This window comes from Ranitomeya variabilis, chromosome 8 (assembly GCF_051348905.1).
Source record: "Ranitomeya variabilis isolate aRanVar5 chromosome 8, aRanVar5.hap1, whole genome shotgun sequence".
Taxonomy (NCBI): Eukaryota; Metazoa; Chordata; class Amphibia; order Anura; family Dendrobatidae; genus Ranitomeya; species Ranitomeya variabilis.
The window spans coordinates 25,967,350-25,981,201 of record NC_135239.1 but is presented as its reverse complement, the minus strand read 5'-3'; the positions used below and the strand labels follow the sequence as shown (position 1 = coordinate 25,981,201).

Genomic DNA, 13,852 nt, shown 5'->3' with positions numbered 1-13,852 from the left:
CTGAGTACGCTGATACCCCATATGTTGGGGTAAACCCCTGTTTGGGCACACGGGAGAGCTCTGAAGGGAAGGAGCACTGTTTTCCTTTTTCAACGCAGAATTGGCTGGAATTCAGATCGGATGCCATGTCCCGTTTGGAGAGCCCCTGATGTGCCTAAACAGTGGAAACCCCCCAATTATAACTGAAACCCTTATCCAAACACACCCCTTACCCTAATCCCAACAGTAACCCTAACCACTCCTCTAACCCAGACACACCCAACCCTATTCCCAACCGTAAATGTAATCCAAACCCTAACCCTATCTTTAGCCCCAACCCTAATTGTAGCCCCAACCCTAGCCTCAACCCTAGCCCTAACCCTAGCCCTAACCCTAGCAATAACCCTAGCCCTATCACTAGCCCTACACTAGCCGTAACACTAGCCCTAACCCTAGCCCTAACCCTAACCCTAGCCCTAACCCTAGCCCCAACCCTAGCCCTAACCCTAGCCCTAACCCTAGCCCCAACCCTAGCCCTAACCCTAACCCCAACCCTAGCCCTAACCCTAACCCTTGCCCTAACCCTAGCCCTAACTCTAGTCCTAACTCTAGCCCTAACCCTAACCCTAATGGGAAAATGGAAATAAATAAATTTTTTAATTTTTTAATTTTTCCCTAACTAAGGGGGTGATGAAGGGGGGTTTGATTTACTTTTATAGCGGGTTTTTTAGCGGATTTTTATGATTGGCAGCCGTCACACACTGAAAGACGCTTTTCATTGCAAAAAATATTTTTTGCGTTACCACATTTTGAGAGCTGTAATTTTTCCATATTTGAGTCCACAGAGTCATGTGAGATCTTGTTTTTTGCGGGACGAGTTGACGTTTTTATTGGTAACATTTTCGGACACGTGACATTTTTTGATCGCTTTTTATTCCGATTTTTGTGAGGCAGAGTGATCAAAAACCAGCTATTCATCAATTTATTTTGGGGGAGGCGTTTATAGCGTTCCGCGTTTGGTAAAATTGATAAAGCAGTTTTATTCGTCGGGTCAGTACGATTACAGCGATATCTCATTTATATCATTTTTTTTATGTTTTGGCGCTTTTATACGATAAAAACTATTTTATAGAAAAAATTATTATTTTGGTATCGCTTTATTCTCAGGACTATAACTTTTTTATTTTTTTGCTGATGATGCTGTATGGCGGCTCGTTTTTTGCGGGACAAGATGACGTTTTCAGCGGTACCATGGTTATTTATATCCGTCTTTTTTATCGCGTGTTATTCCACTTTTTGTTCGGCGGTATGATAATAAAGCGTTGTTTTTTGCCTCGTTTTTTTTTTTTTTTCTTACGGTGTTTACTGAAGGGGTTAACTAGTGGGGCAGTTTTATAGGTTGGGTCGTTACGGACGCAGCGATACTAAATATGTGTACTTTATTGTTTTTTTTATTTTATTTAGCTAAAGAAATGTATTTATGGGAATAATATATATTTTTTTTCTTTATTTAGGATATTTTTTAAAATTTTTTTTTACACACATGTGGGGAATTTTTTTTTTACTTTTTTACTTTGTCCCAGGGGGGGACATTACAGATCATTGATCTGACAGTGTGCACAGCACTCTGTCAGATCGACGATCTGCTGTGCAGGGCTGCAGGCTTACCAACGCCTGCTCTGAGCAGGCACTCGGTAAGCCACCTCCCTCCCTGCAGGACCCGGATGCCGCGGCCATCTTGGATCTGGGACCTGCGGCGAGGAGGGAGGTAGGAGACCCTCGGAGCAACGCGATCACATCGCGTTGCTCCGGGGGTCTCAGGGAAGCCCGCAGGGAGCCCCCTCCCTGCGCGATGCTTCCCTATACCGCCGGTACACCGCGATCATGTTTGATCGCGGTGTGCCGGGGGTTAATGTGCCGGGGGCGGTCCGTGACCGCTCCTGGCACATAGTGCCGGATGTCAGCTGCGATATGCAGCTGACACCCGGCCGCGATCGGCCGCGCTCCCCCCGTGAGCGCGGCCGATCGCGTATGACGTACTATCCCGTCGGCGGTCATACGGGCCCACCCCACCTCAACGGGATAGTACGTCTAATGTCAGAAAGGGGTTAAAATCCTAAAAATATCCACAGCAGATAATACAAATATTCTACATCTAACTAAAGACATAGAAAGTATATCTGCATCTCCTGAGAGTCCAGCATGACTGAAAAATCCAAACAAAGTCTAAGCTGGACAAAAACACAATGAATTGCACTGAATTGCAAAGCACACTGCATGTGTGCACAGAGACAAAAAAAACCAGACACTTATCTTAGCTGAATTGGCAGCAGGGCATGAGGAACCAGGCCCCCACACATATTAGACTAACATTGGCCAAACTCGCTAATATTTGCAGTGTTGGCATAGTTTAGGCTAAGTTCACACGTTGCAGAATTGCCGCGGAAATTTCCGCGGCAATTCTGCGCCTCCTGCCGCGGGTATATCGCATGCAGAATTAGCATGCATATACCCGCAGAAAACTAGCGTTTTGCAAGCATAATTAGCTTGCAGAATGCTAGAGTTTTCCAAGCGATCTGTAGCATCGCTTGGAAAACTGACTGACAGGTTGGTCACACTTGTCAAACATAGTGTTTGACAAGTGTGACCAACTTTTTACTATAGATGCAGCCTATGCAGCATCTATAGTAAAAGATCGAATGTTTAAAAATAAAAAAAATAAAAATCATGGTTATACTCACCTGCAGACCTCAGCGGCGTCCGTTCCTATAGCTGGAGTGCAGTGAAGGGCCTGCGATGACTGCGGTCACTGTCTTGTGATTGGTTGCGTGAGTCACATGAGCGGTCACGCGACCAATCACAAGACAGTGACGTCATCACAGGTCCTGAACCACATCATCTATAGGAACGGAAGAGAGATCATGCACCGGAGAGGCGGGAACACTTCGGGGGCCATCAGAGGGTGAGTATAGGACTATTTTTTATTTTAGTTCTTTATTTTTTACCAATTATATGGTGCCCAGTCCGTGGAGGAGAGTCTCCTCTCCTCCACCCTGGGTACCAACCGCACATGATCTGCTTGCTTCCCGCATGGTGTGCACAGCCCCGTGCGGGAAGTAAGCAGATCAATGCACTCCTATGGGTGCAGAATCGCCGCGATTCCGCAATTTTAATGAACATGCTGCGTTTTTTTCTGGAATGCGATTCCGCTCAGGAAAAAATGCAGCATGTGCACAAAAAATGCGGAATGCATTCTATTACATAGGATGCTTAATGTAAGCGTTTTTTTCGCGGTTTTATAGGTTTTTATAGCGAAAAACCATGAAAAAAACACGAAAAATATGCTATGTGTGCACACAGCCTTAATGTGTATGGGGGCTTCCCATCTCTTCCCGATAGATGATGTTGGGGGAGAGAAGGATCCACCAAACCCGATTTTAGAGGGCCAATCCTTTTATTCTCTGGGAGATAAGCTGCTGCTAGCAGTTCTATCATTCAGAACACAGACAGGTGCGCTCTGCAGAGACTTGGGAGAGATAGGTGTTGTTCAGCCTAAGGCCCCGTCTCACTAAGCGATTTACCAACGATCACGACCAGCGATACTACCTGGCCGTGATCGTTGGTAAGTCGCTGTGTGGTCGCTGGGGAGCTGTCACACAGACCGCTCTCCCCAGCGACCAACGATCAGGGGAACGACTTCGGCATCGTTGAAACTGTCATCAACGATGCCGAAGTCCCCCTGCAGCACCCGGTAACCAGGGTAAACATCGGGTTACTAAGCGCAGGGCCGCGCTTAGTAACCCGATGTTTACCCTGGTTACCAAAAAAAACAAACAGTACATACTCGCCTTTCGGTGTCCAGGTCCCTTGCCGTCTGCTTCCTGCTCTGACTGAGCCACCGTACACTGAGAGCGCAGCGGTGACGTCACTGCTGTGCTCTCACTTCTCACTGTACGGCCGGCAGTCAGTGAGAGCAGGAAGCAGACGGCAAGGGACCTGACGGACATCAGAAGGCGAGTATGTAGTGTTTGTTTTTTTTTACATTTACGCTGGTAACCAGGGTAAACATCGGGTTACTAAGCGCGGCCCTGCGCTTAGTAACCCGATGTTTACCCTGGTTACCAGTGAAGACATCGCTGGATCGGTGTCACACACACCGATTCAGCAATGTCAGCGGGGCCTCAACGACCAAAAAAAGGTCCAGGCCATTCCGACACGACCAGCGATCTCGCAGCAGGGGCCTGATCGCTGGTACGTGTCACACATAGCGAGATCGCTATGGAGGTCGCTGTTGCGTCACAAAACTTGTGACTCAGCAGCGATCTCGCTAGCGATCTCGCTATGTGAGACGGGGCCTTAAGTTAGGCTGATAGCTATCTTTTGTATATGGAGGACTTCACTGTACTGTTTGAGCCAAGCTAAGCTGTTTACACACTGATAAAAGGAAAATAAAGATGTAGACAGCTGACACTGAACTGCTTGAGGAGTTTGTCTTTTTAGAAGGGAATCGGGTTCTGATGGTTATGCTGTAAAGCATATCATACACTATTCAGAAAAAATGGAATGAACAGTTTCATTGCAGACAGCATCCAGAAAACAAACAATAAATATTGAAAACTGGAAACCAAGCAGTAAACCAGTGATAACTATTCCTATTAGGTAAAATTTATTTCTGATACTATCCTCGTCAATACATGACCCAATTCTTATCCTTGAATTTATTTCTTGTTTCCTTTGAATTTTAATAGTCTAGTTAAAAATATACACTACAAACTTCTATATTATGCACAATCTAGATTAGATGCACTTCATATTTTATGGGGCTTATACATCAACAATGAAAACAAGTATTAATTTACTGTATTTCCTGAATTGAGTGTTACATGTGTATGACGGCTGCAATGTCACAAAAGACGAGAACATAAGTGAAACACGTAGGGAGGAACCTTGTGCTGTGTTATAAAAGCTTTTCCTCCATTCTCATCGCCACTAGCTGTGAACCAAATTGTATGGTGTGTTTAAACTGTCTGATGATTGACAGCGTTAAACGAATATTTGACACATCCTATAATCATTTATGCATCAACTATAAGCAACTTTTTGCTCCAAATAATACTCATGTAGAGTGGGTGTGCGATGCTGCAGCGCAGGGAACACGAACACCTCCAGCCCTGTTATGTGTGTCTGACCAATAAACATGAGAAATTGCCTCTATAACAAACGCCAAGCAGTTCTGTACTGGAAAAAGCCTAAGTTAAAGGAAATCTCCATTCTGCTGTTAAGAATATGATTTGTAAACACTTTACACTTACGGCTGAGAAAGATTTAATCTAGCAGCATTCAGAACTAATAAAAGATTCCTTTCCTGCATAAAACAGAGGATTACTGCAAGACTTGTAGTGGCCACAAAACTGATACAATAAAATCACAATATGCAACTTTGCTTCATTTTGTTTTCCCCGTTGCATGCAGTCTGCTGTTTCATTACTCAAGGTGACGCGGCTACTGCGGCTAATTGTCAAAACTATACCTCAAATGTCGCCTTGATGCATATTTATGTTGGTTAATTATTTAATGCATATTAAATGCATTGTGTTATCACTTTCTGTACTGATATTATGCATCTTCAGCTTTTACGTTTCTTAGTTCTTTTCTTTTTTTCTCAGGAAGTACTAGAGCAGTATTTATTTTATTCTCTTTGCTCCCCTGAGTATTCTGTATGTGTTTTGTTTGTTTGTTTTATACGCCATACAGTTCAAGAGATCGGGATCTTTTTATCAGAACTAATTTTTAAAGTCTTTACCAAGAATGCAGTACATACAGGATTCAGGGGCGTATGCAAGGAGTGTTTTTAAAACAGCACTGCAGAATTTTTTTACTTTACAGCTGGAGTGGTGTCACCAGGGCCGGACTGGCCATCTGGCAAATTCCAGTAGGGTCTGTATGGTCGTGGGCTGCCTTCTCTGCTACCTTGTTAACAGAATCAGTGTTCTCAATCCACCTATACTGTCAAGAGTTGTGACCGAGCACAAAGTCGCTGACTTCGTCATTTACCCCAGCAGGCCACGGGTATCATTAGAAATATTGGCCTTGTAGTAAATCTTCCTTTCCTCCATCCAGGGTAATATCCGATCTGGTGCTTGGGTTGGGGACAGAATGGGCCTGTGTGATTTCAAATGCCAGGGCTGAATTTCATCCCCAGTCCGTACTTGGGTGTCACTAATGTAAGTATCCTGCCCCTAGTATTACACTCACCAGCTGCTGTTTTCATCTGTTCTTACCGCCACTCCGGTTGGTCTTCTGCAGGTTGTGACCTGCCGGATGGCTACAATGTTTGCTGGGCGAGCCAGAAGTCACAACTCAATGTAAATCTATGAGAGCCAGGATGAGGCCAGAATGAAGCTCTCATACACTTACATTTTAGAGCTTGTGACTGTTACCTCTGACTTCTGGTCAGTCATAGACTTACATTGCGTTGTGACTTCTGGCTCACCCAGCAAACACTGTAGCCATCCAGCAGGTCACAACTGTTTTTACTGATTTTATTATTTTTACCTAGAGCAAGTTGATGGGTATGGATACTACAGCCAGTAGGTTGATGGAAAAAAAGTAAATGGTTTAAAGCAACACTTCAGCATTTTTTTTAAATTCAGCGCTGGGTTGATGCCACTTAATTCCCCGATCCTAGTAATATATGGTACTTACTAGCAGAAGTCTTCAGCTGTTCGTTCTCGACGCAGCTCAGGTCCTGTGCCGCCGTCTTGTAACTACAACTTCTGACTCACTGAAAATCAGAGGTAGAAGTTTATAACTCTCAATAAGAGTCTATGAAAGTCTTGTTCTGACTCTCACAGACTGACATTTAGGGGTTGACTTCCAGATCACCCAGCAAACACTGGAGCGATCCGGCAGGTCCCAACCTGCAAACGATGGACTGCATACTGCAATACTGGGGGCAGCGAATTTACGTTAGTGACCTCACTCCAGCAGTAAAATTAAAAAAACAACAACGCTCAAGTAGAGCTTTAAAATTTGTAATGAAACTCGAATGCAAACATTTTTATGAATGCAATTCATTAAGAGAAAAAAGCCCAAAATGTGTCTCTATCCTTTAACTAAGTCTAGCAAGGAAGCCTCCTCCAACTATTTATCTACATGGGTCCACAGCATCAGGAAGTGATCGCTATATAATGGGAATATAACAGGAATATGATTGGAATAGTTATTTAATCTGCTATCTCACATGTTTTCATATGCTACTATATATAGAAACTATTCCCGTAGAAGAAGCAATCATTTTCAGATATTTTGTAACATATCTATCATTTTTTCAGTAAAGCAGTTCCATGACTTTTAAATAATTCAAAACATACAACTAAATCATTAGGGAGCATGTAGAACTCATGCCTGCCTGACATGATAAATGTGCACTATACTAAATACTTACCGTAGGTCTTTTTAGAAAGTAATAAAAAGTCTATAAATCAGCCAGAAACATGTATCATCAGTGAGGTATGATGCACTTTGCCTATTACACCTTACTTCTGTGCACTAGTGAGTACAGACCACAGAGGTCTCCTGTTCTGGATGGGGGGATTTACTTTAAGTTTTCTTTCTACGACTGCACTATGTAGAGGATGGAAGTCGTTCTTCTTGCTCCTTGGCACATTACTCAATGTGATCACTACCCTCTTTCACCCCCACTCTGCTTTTGCTCAGGGGCAAATCTACTTGAGGCTTATCGCTTCCCACACGGGTTGTTATTCTAAACTTCTGCAGAACACAATAATACAGATGTTAATTTTACTGTAATGTATTTGTTGCCTAATCCTCCTGTTATTTTAATTAAACTCTTTTGTCATGCCTCCTGTAGGAGTTCAAAGCTTTGCAGTACCTCGATACCAGCCGCATCTGAACAGAACGCTGCGTTGGTGAAGCTCTGATGTAAAGACGAGAGAAGGGGGGGGAGGTGGAGAACGGGGCTTCATCCATTCAACTTTCACCGAATCAACCGGTATAATTACTGTGGAAATAAATCACATTTATAGCAGCCAAGCAGTCAGTATAATCACTTGTGTGCAGCAGTAAATGAGTTTATTTTGTTGCAGTGCAATGGAAGATTAACGATTTTGGCATGCCAGGCAAAATGTTATGATAATATCCTTAAGATTTCCTTCATATTAATAGAAAGGGAAATCTGCTTTTAACACCTTGAGGCATTGACTTTGATTGCTGCAGCTTGGACTGATGGCACCATCACTGGTGTTTAACAATTTCAATCTTGGGTGAGCTGTACCAGCTGAGGCCGGAGAGAGAAGGCGAACAATGAAGCCAGAATTGTAGATAGTAACTGGTTTGACTTAGCTGTCCAAGTCTTGTTCTCATCTACCATAGATTAGGTAATGCAAGGCGCAGGGGCGGACGTACTATTGGTGCAACTGTGCAGCTGCACAAGGGCCCAAGAGGAAAGGGGGCCACTACCTCCCCCAAAGCAGTAAATAGCTTCTGCCCCAGACACATTATTGGACAGCAATGGGCCCATAGACAAAAGAGGTCCCTATGCAAGAGCAGTAGTAGGTCGCTTACAGTAGGGTGGCATTTTGGCCACACAGGCTACATGTACCATTAGCCAGTCCATTTATACATCTGAATCAGTCACTACCCTACGGCCTGGTACCTATGGGTAGAGCCCTCTTCTTTGCCTTTCAGAGGCAGAGGACATAGCTGAATATTTATAAACACCACTATAAATCCCTTATATTAGACACTTTGCCGGTCTGTTCCATTAGCTTTGCAGCTAGCACGCTTACAGTACTCTGCATTTATGTGATCAATTATCTAATAGCAATTAAACCCCTACAGTCCTCTTCGGCAATTACCTGGAGAGAGGTAAAACAATAATTACTAATCAGACAATGTTCAATTTCAGCTTCCATCAGATCCTGAGACAGTGAACGTGCTACATTAACACCACTTGTATCAATATTAATAATTTGTATCCTTTGTGGTTTTGCTAAGCAAGACACCGGATATGTGCGGTCAGATCCGTCGCTCGCTTAGTAATTGAGCATTACAACGTCAGTCAGAACAGATCAGTGCTGGAAATTATAGGTAACTAGATAATGCTGGCCGTCGACACCAAGTGGGAGAATATATATCCGATTTACCAATTACTCATGGTAAATCTGCAAAAATGAATAAAAAACGTGCCAAATCAATTGATTAATGTGTTATTATGGTGGCCAAGTTGCTAATCAATCTATGACTTTGCTTATCTCCAGTTCTAATAAGAATCATTACACGAATGTCTATTACTGATAGTTGAGCCAAGTTATCCGTAAATCTATGGCCAAGCCCAGAAAACTCAGTGTTACAGAAGGCCCAGTCCAGTTTATCATTCTTCTGATATTTGTAAGCCCTGAGGTATTCTGGGAAAAAACAACGCGATCATTCACATCCCCCCCCATGACCCTTCCTGACAGATGCAATTTCCGATATCCTGGTAATTTGTCACCGCTGCCTCTTTGCCACCTGCTTTCCTCTGTAACGAGCGAGTGACAGAGCGGGAGAGGTAATTATCATACAGCTTGTATTCATACAATTGATTATGGACTCTGCACAGATAAAGCCCAATGTTGCCAAAATAGGTGATCGCTTATATTCCACAATGGCAGGTTCTTCCACTCAAAAGACGACAATCTGAAATTGTTACCTTTCTGCAGCGTCCTGCCTTTGTGTAACACAACAAAGAGGAGGCAGACATCTCACTGTATACTCGAGATGTCTCTATATATCAAATCATTAATCAATAACAACAACATAATGTAGATGTTTACTGTCAGCGCAGTGGTGAGAACGGGGAGCTAGGATGCAGCAAACATTACTGGGAGCTTAGAATCAAAATTAAATGTTTTGTCATCATGACCAAAATGATAAAATAATAATTAGGCAGAAAGGTGGAGCTAGCCAAGAAAGCTTAATGCAGGTATTCCCGCTGTGGATTTTGCTGCAGAAATTCTGCAACATATATGTCCCAGTGATCCTCCCTGATCACTGGGACAGATATGTTGCAGAATTTCTGCAGCAAAATCCACAGCGGGAATACCTGCATTAAACCTTCTTGCGGAATTTCTTGTGGAAATGCTGTAAATTTGCCCCATATTTCATCCTCTGCACATCCTTAGCATGAATTGACATAATATGGATTAAAAATCCACACCACAGGTCAATTTTCAGTGCACCTTCTTATGTAGTGTTTGGATGACATTTGGTAAAATCTCATCCACAAGACAATTACTGTAATACAATATGGATTTTCTGACCGCAAATACACAGCAGGAAATAAGCAACAAATTCATTACATTGGAACATACCCTGAAGATTTGATTGCACTTTATTATGTTGAGAATTTCTTTTCATGCTTTTGTTTATTGTGGGAAAAAACTGCAGCAGTAACATCTGCAAAAAATTGTCTTTTGTGGAACATTTCCACAGTTTAAATCCAAGGTCCTTAACTAGCAACATATGAACTTCAGGGGCAGAAATGAAAAACTTTGTTTGGAATGTGGGCCACATTTTTAGAATCTACCACTGTCAAGGAGTATAATAAAACATAAAAAAGACTTTAAAATACAGGATATTTATGTCAAATCGATTGCATGTGCAGTAAATGTTTGAAAGGTGAGGGTTTGACTCTCGGGAGAATGGGGGTCCCTTGTTCACCCCTTCAGAAAGGAAGAGGTAAAGCCCCACTCCAGCATTTTTATTTTTAATTTCACATTGGAGTGATGCTATTAATTTTAGTTCTCTGACCCTAGTGTTATACTTACCAGCTGCCTTCTTCAGCTTTTCTCAGTGCCTCTCTGGTCCCGATCAGCCATCTTGAGACTGGCCGGAAATCAGAGGTAACAGTCATAAGTTCTCAATGTAAACCTATAAGAGCCTTGTTCTGGCTTCGTTCTGGCTCTAATAGGCTTACATTGAGTTGTGACGTCCGGATCGCCCAGCAAACACTAGAGCAATCTGACAGGTCACAAACTACTGGAGGCCGACAGGAGCGGTGGCAAGAGAAGGAGAAGACGAAGACTGGTAAGTATAACACTGGGGACAGGGAACTTAGAATAGCAGCACCACTCCAGTGCTACCGTAAAAAAAAATGGAGTGGTGCTTTCAGGTTGCATTAAGATATATCATAATTTCTTTTCATAACTCTAATAAACTACAATAAAGAGAGCAGACATCTCTTTACTTAATCTCTTCCACTCTGGAGGTCCAAAAAGAGAGAAATCTGCAAATATAAGGCTGCCAAAGATTGCCAAGGGCGTCACGGAAATGAATTGAAGACCGTTTTTAATTTCTATTTTAGGGGGTAGTTAAGCAGCCCATATTCTGATAATAGTTGCTATAGTGTGACTATATCCTTGAACGTGCTTTAAATGTGTTATTCAACTTAAAAACAAAAGTCTTTTAAAATTAGTTGAAAATGTTAAAAATTAAAATGCTTGTCTCTTCATTCACAGGCACATATCTGGAGCACTAGGGTTCTTCCAGCTAAAGCATGTGACTACTAATTAGAGGCCTCTAAGGTGATGTGCTGTACTACTGGCAACATCACTCAATGATGAGAGCCATGATGTCATTAGAACTGCAAGTGGCCACTGATAGCAAAGATAGAGAAAACTGGCAGTACGTATGCGCAGGATCAGCCGTGGAAGAGGTGAGTAGTTTTTAGGTTTTTTGTTGTCTAATAGAGTTGAGGAAAACGATTTTCAGGACCCTGGCCGAGAAGTGGTTTGGCAGCCATGGACTATCAAGATGATTACATGACCACAGTCCTGTGAGTCTTTTTACTCAACGCCGTTGTCTAGCATTTGCAGCTGTTTTGAAGCTTAAAAAAGTTGGATAACCCCTTTTAATGAGACCTAATAGTTGGGTTTCACCTCGCTGCATTTTCACATCTTGATTATATACAGATCCGCTAGTAGCAAATGGGTAAATTTTGTTTCTATTGTATATTTATTTATTTAGATAATTGGAAGACAAATGGTACACAATACTGATGGCCTATGAGGTATATCTAAAAATTATAACTATTAATCCACACTAAAATAAAGGAAAGTACATTTTGCAAGTGGAATTATTTATAAACCAAATGTCTTTTAATTTAACCTTTTCAAGTCCAGAAATACTTATAATCAGAAATAGCACAAAAAAAATCCTATTAAAAAATATAAGGAAGTACACTTTCCAATCAAAGATCCAATCCTCGTACAAAAAGGTCTTTTAGGCCGGGTTCCGACAGCAATGCAAAAACTGGACGAGTGCAGGAGCTGCTGGCCATTTCCATGCACTAGTCTGATTCAGAAATTGGACCAAAGTAGTGCATGCATGCGGCGATTTTTTTCCATGCAGATCATAGGTATGTGCACTGGCACATTGGCTATAATGGCTGTGTGTGCTCTCCCTGTGCAGTCCGTGGACGGCACACATCCATATAGGACACTCGTCTGAATAATTTTTCTAAACTTTTACGTCATGGAGGCTTCTGTATTACATGTATTTTAGGAAGAAAATATATATTTTTTTGCTCGTTTACATACCCCTGATGTCTCATTGCACATCATTGCCGGTGCTTATGTTTGGACCTCACTGTATTTCCCAGGAGTAATGCAAATATGTGAATAGAACCGTAAATATTTTTTTTTTTACAGAAAAAATGTGCCGCACGTTTTACTCCTCCAAACATAGTGAATGAGAAGGATATTTGAGGTGAACTTGTATATGACAGATCAGGAATCCCAAGAGTCAATGGTTCTTCATAGCAAAGGATCATTTAACGAAAAAAAACAACTCTCCCATCCACCCCATCTCCCGGGAGACATAAAAGGTTAAATAGAATCTGTGGAGTCAGCGGTTACAATCACACAGGGGGCAGAAAGAGTTGCCCTATGAAGATTGAAGCCTCTCCGTTCCTGCAAATCTGAACCTGCAGGCAACTGGGGCTTTTTTTTTTTATAGCCGGACAACCACCCGAGTTCTGAAAATTAAATTAAAGTCGGTGCATCTTATCCCTAAAGCAATTATCAAAGCCACGGGCTTACATGAGTTTTGGAAAAGCAACAAATTACATTTTTACAGCACTTATTTAAAGCTGGTACCATGGTAATGCAAGCGGTGGGTAAAAATTGTACGTTTTTCTATCTCCAGGCCAGGGGAAAAAAAGGTAATAATATGTCAAAATAGAATAAGGAATTAACCTGTAATGTAACAGCTTGTCAGCAGTATTCTCAGATTTAACTTCACTTTCCCAATTAAACTTTCATCAGCTCAGGGCCTAACAAATTCAAATTTTCCCACTTTTAATTATTCATTGGAATGGGGTGTCCAGAGCTGATTTTTTTTACTAAATAACAGAACTTGAGTTTAGTTTAACAAATTTCTATCAATATTTAAAAAACATGTGATGAAAAATGGCTATAGAAGTCCAAGGAAATATAAAGGGATTTGAATACACCAACCATAATAATTCTAGTTAGGTCTTGCTCCACCAGTCCTCGCACCTGGACTTTATATTCACTATGCCTCATAAGTAATACTCATTCAACATGACATGACTGCAACATTTAATGGCTGACAGCTGTGGCAACATTGTATACGAAGCCCCATGTGACTTCCATTGGAGGTCTCACCAGGTGTCACGAGTGTGTCATGCCCCCTTAGGAGATCTGGAGTTAGAAAATCATAACGTATTGTGAATCGCAGGTCTTCCATTTAGCCTGTGTTTTGTGTTCCATATTAAATGGTTTTGTTTCCTTTAGCACTGAAGAGGTTAACAGTCCTTTCTATGATGGTTAGAAACATGCAGATCCATCTC

The 13,852-nt window shown here is 42.0% G+C and overlaps 1 protein-coding gene across 3 annotated transcripts in view; it reads right to left on the bottom strand.

Annotated features, from left to right (window-relative positions):
• The window catches only part of PTPRF (protein tyrosine phosphatase receptor type F), a 1,035,200-nt gene that overhangs the window by 491,620 nt on the left and 529,728 nt on the right, over positions 1-13,852 (bottom strand). The gene's annotated exons all lie outside the window — the stretch shown is intronic.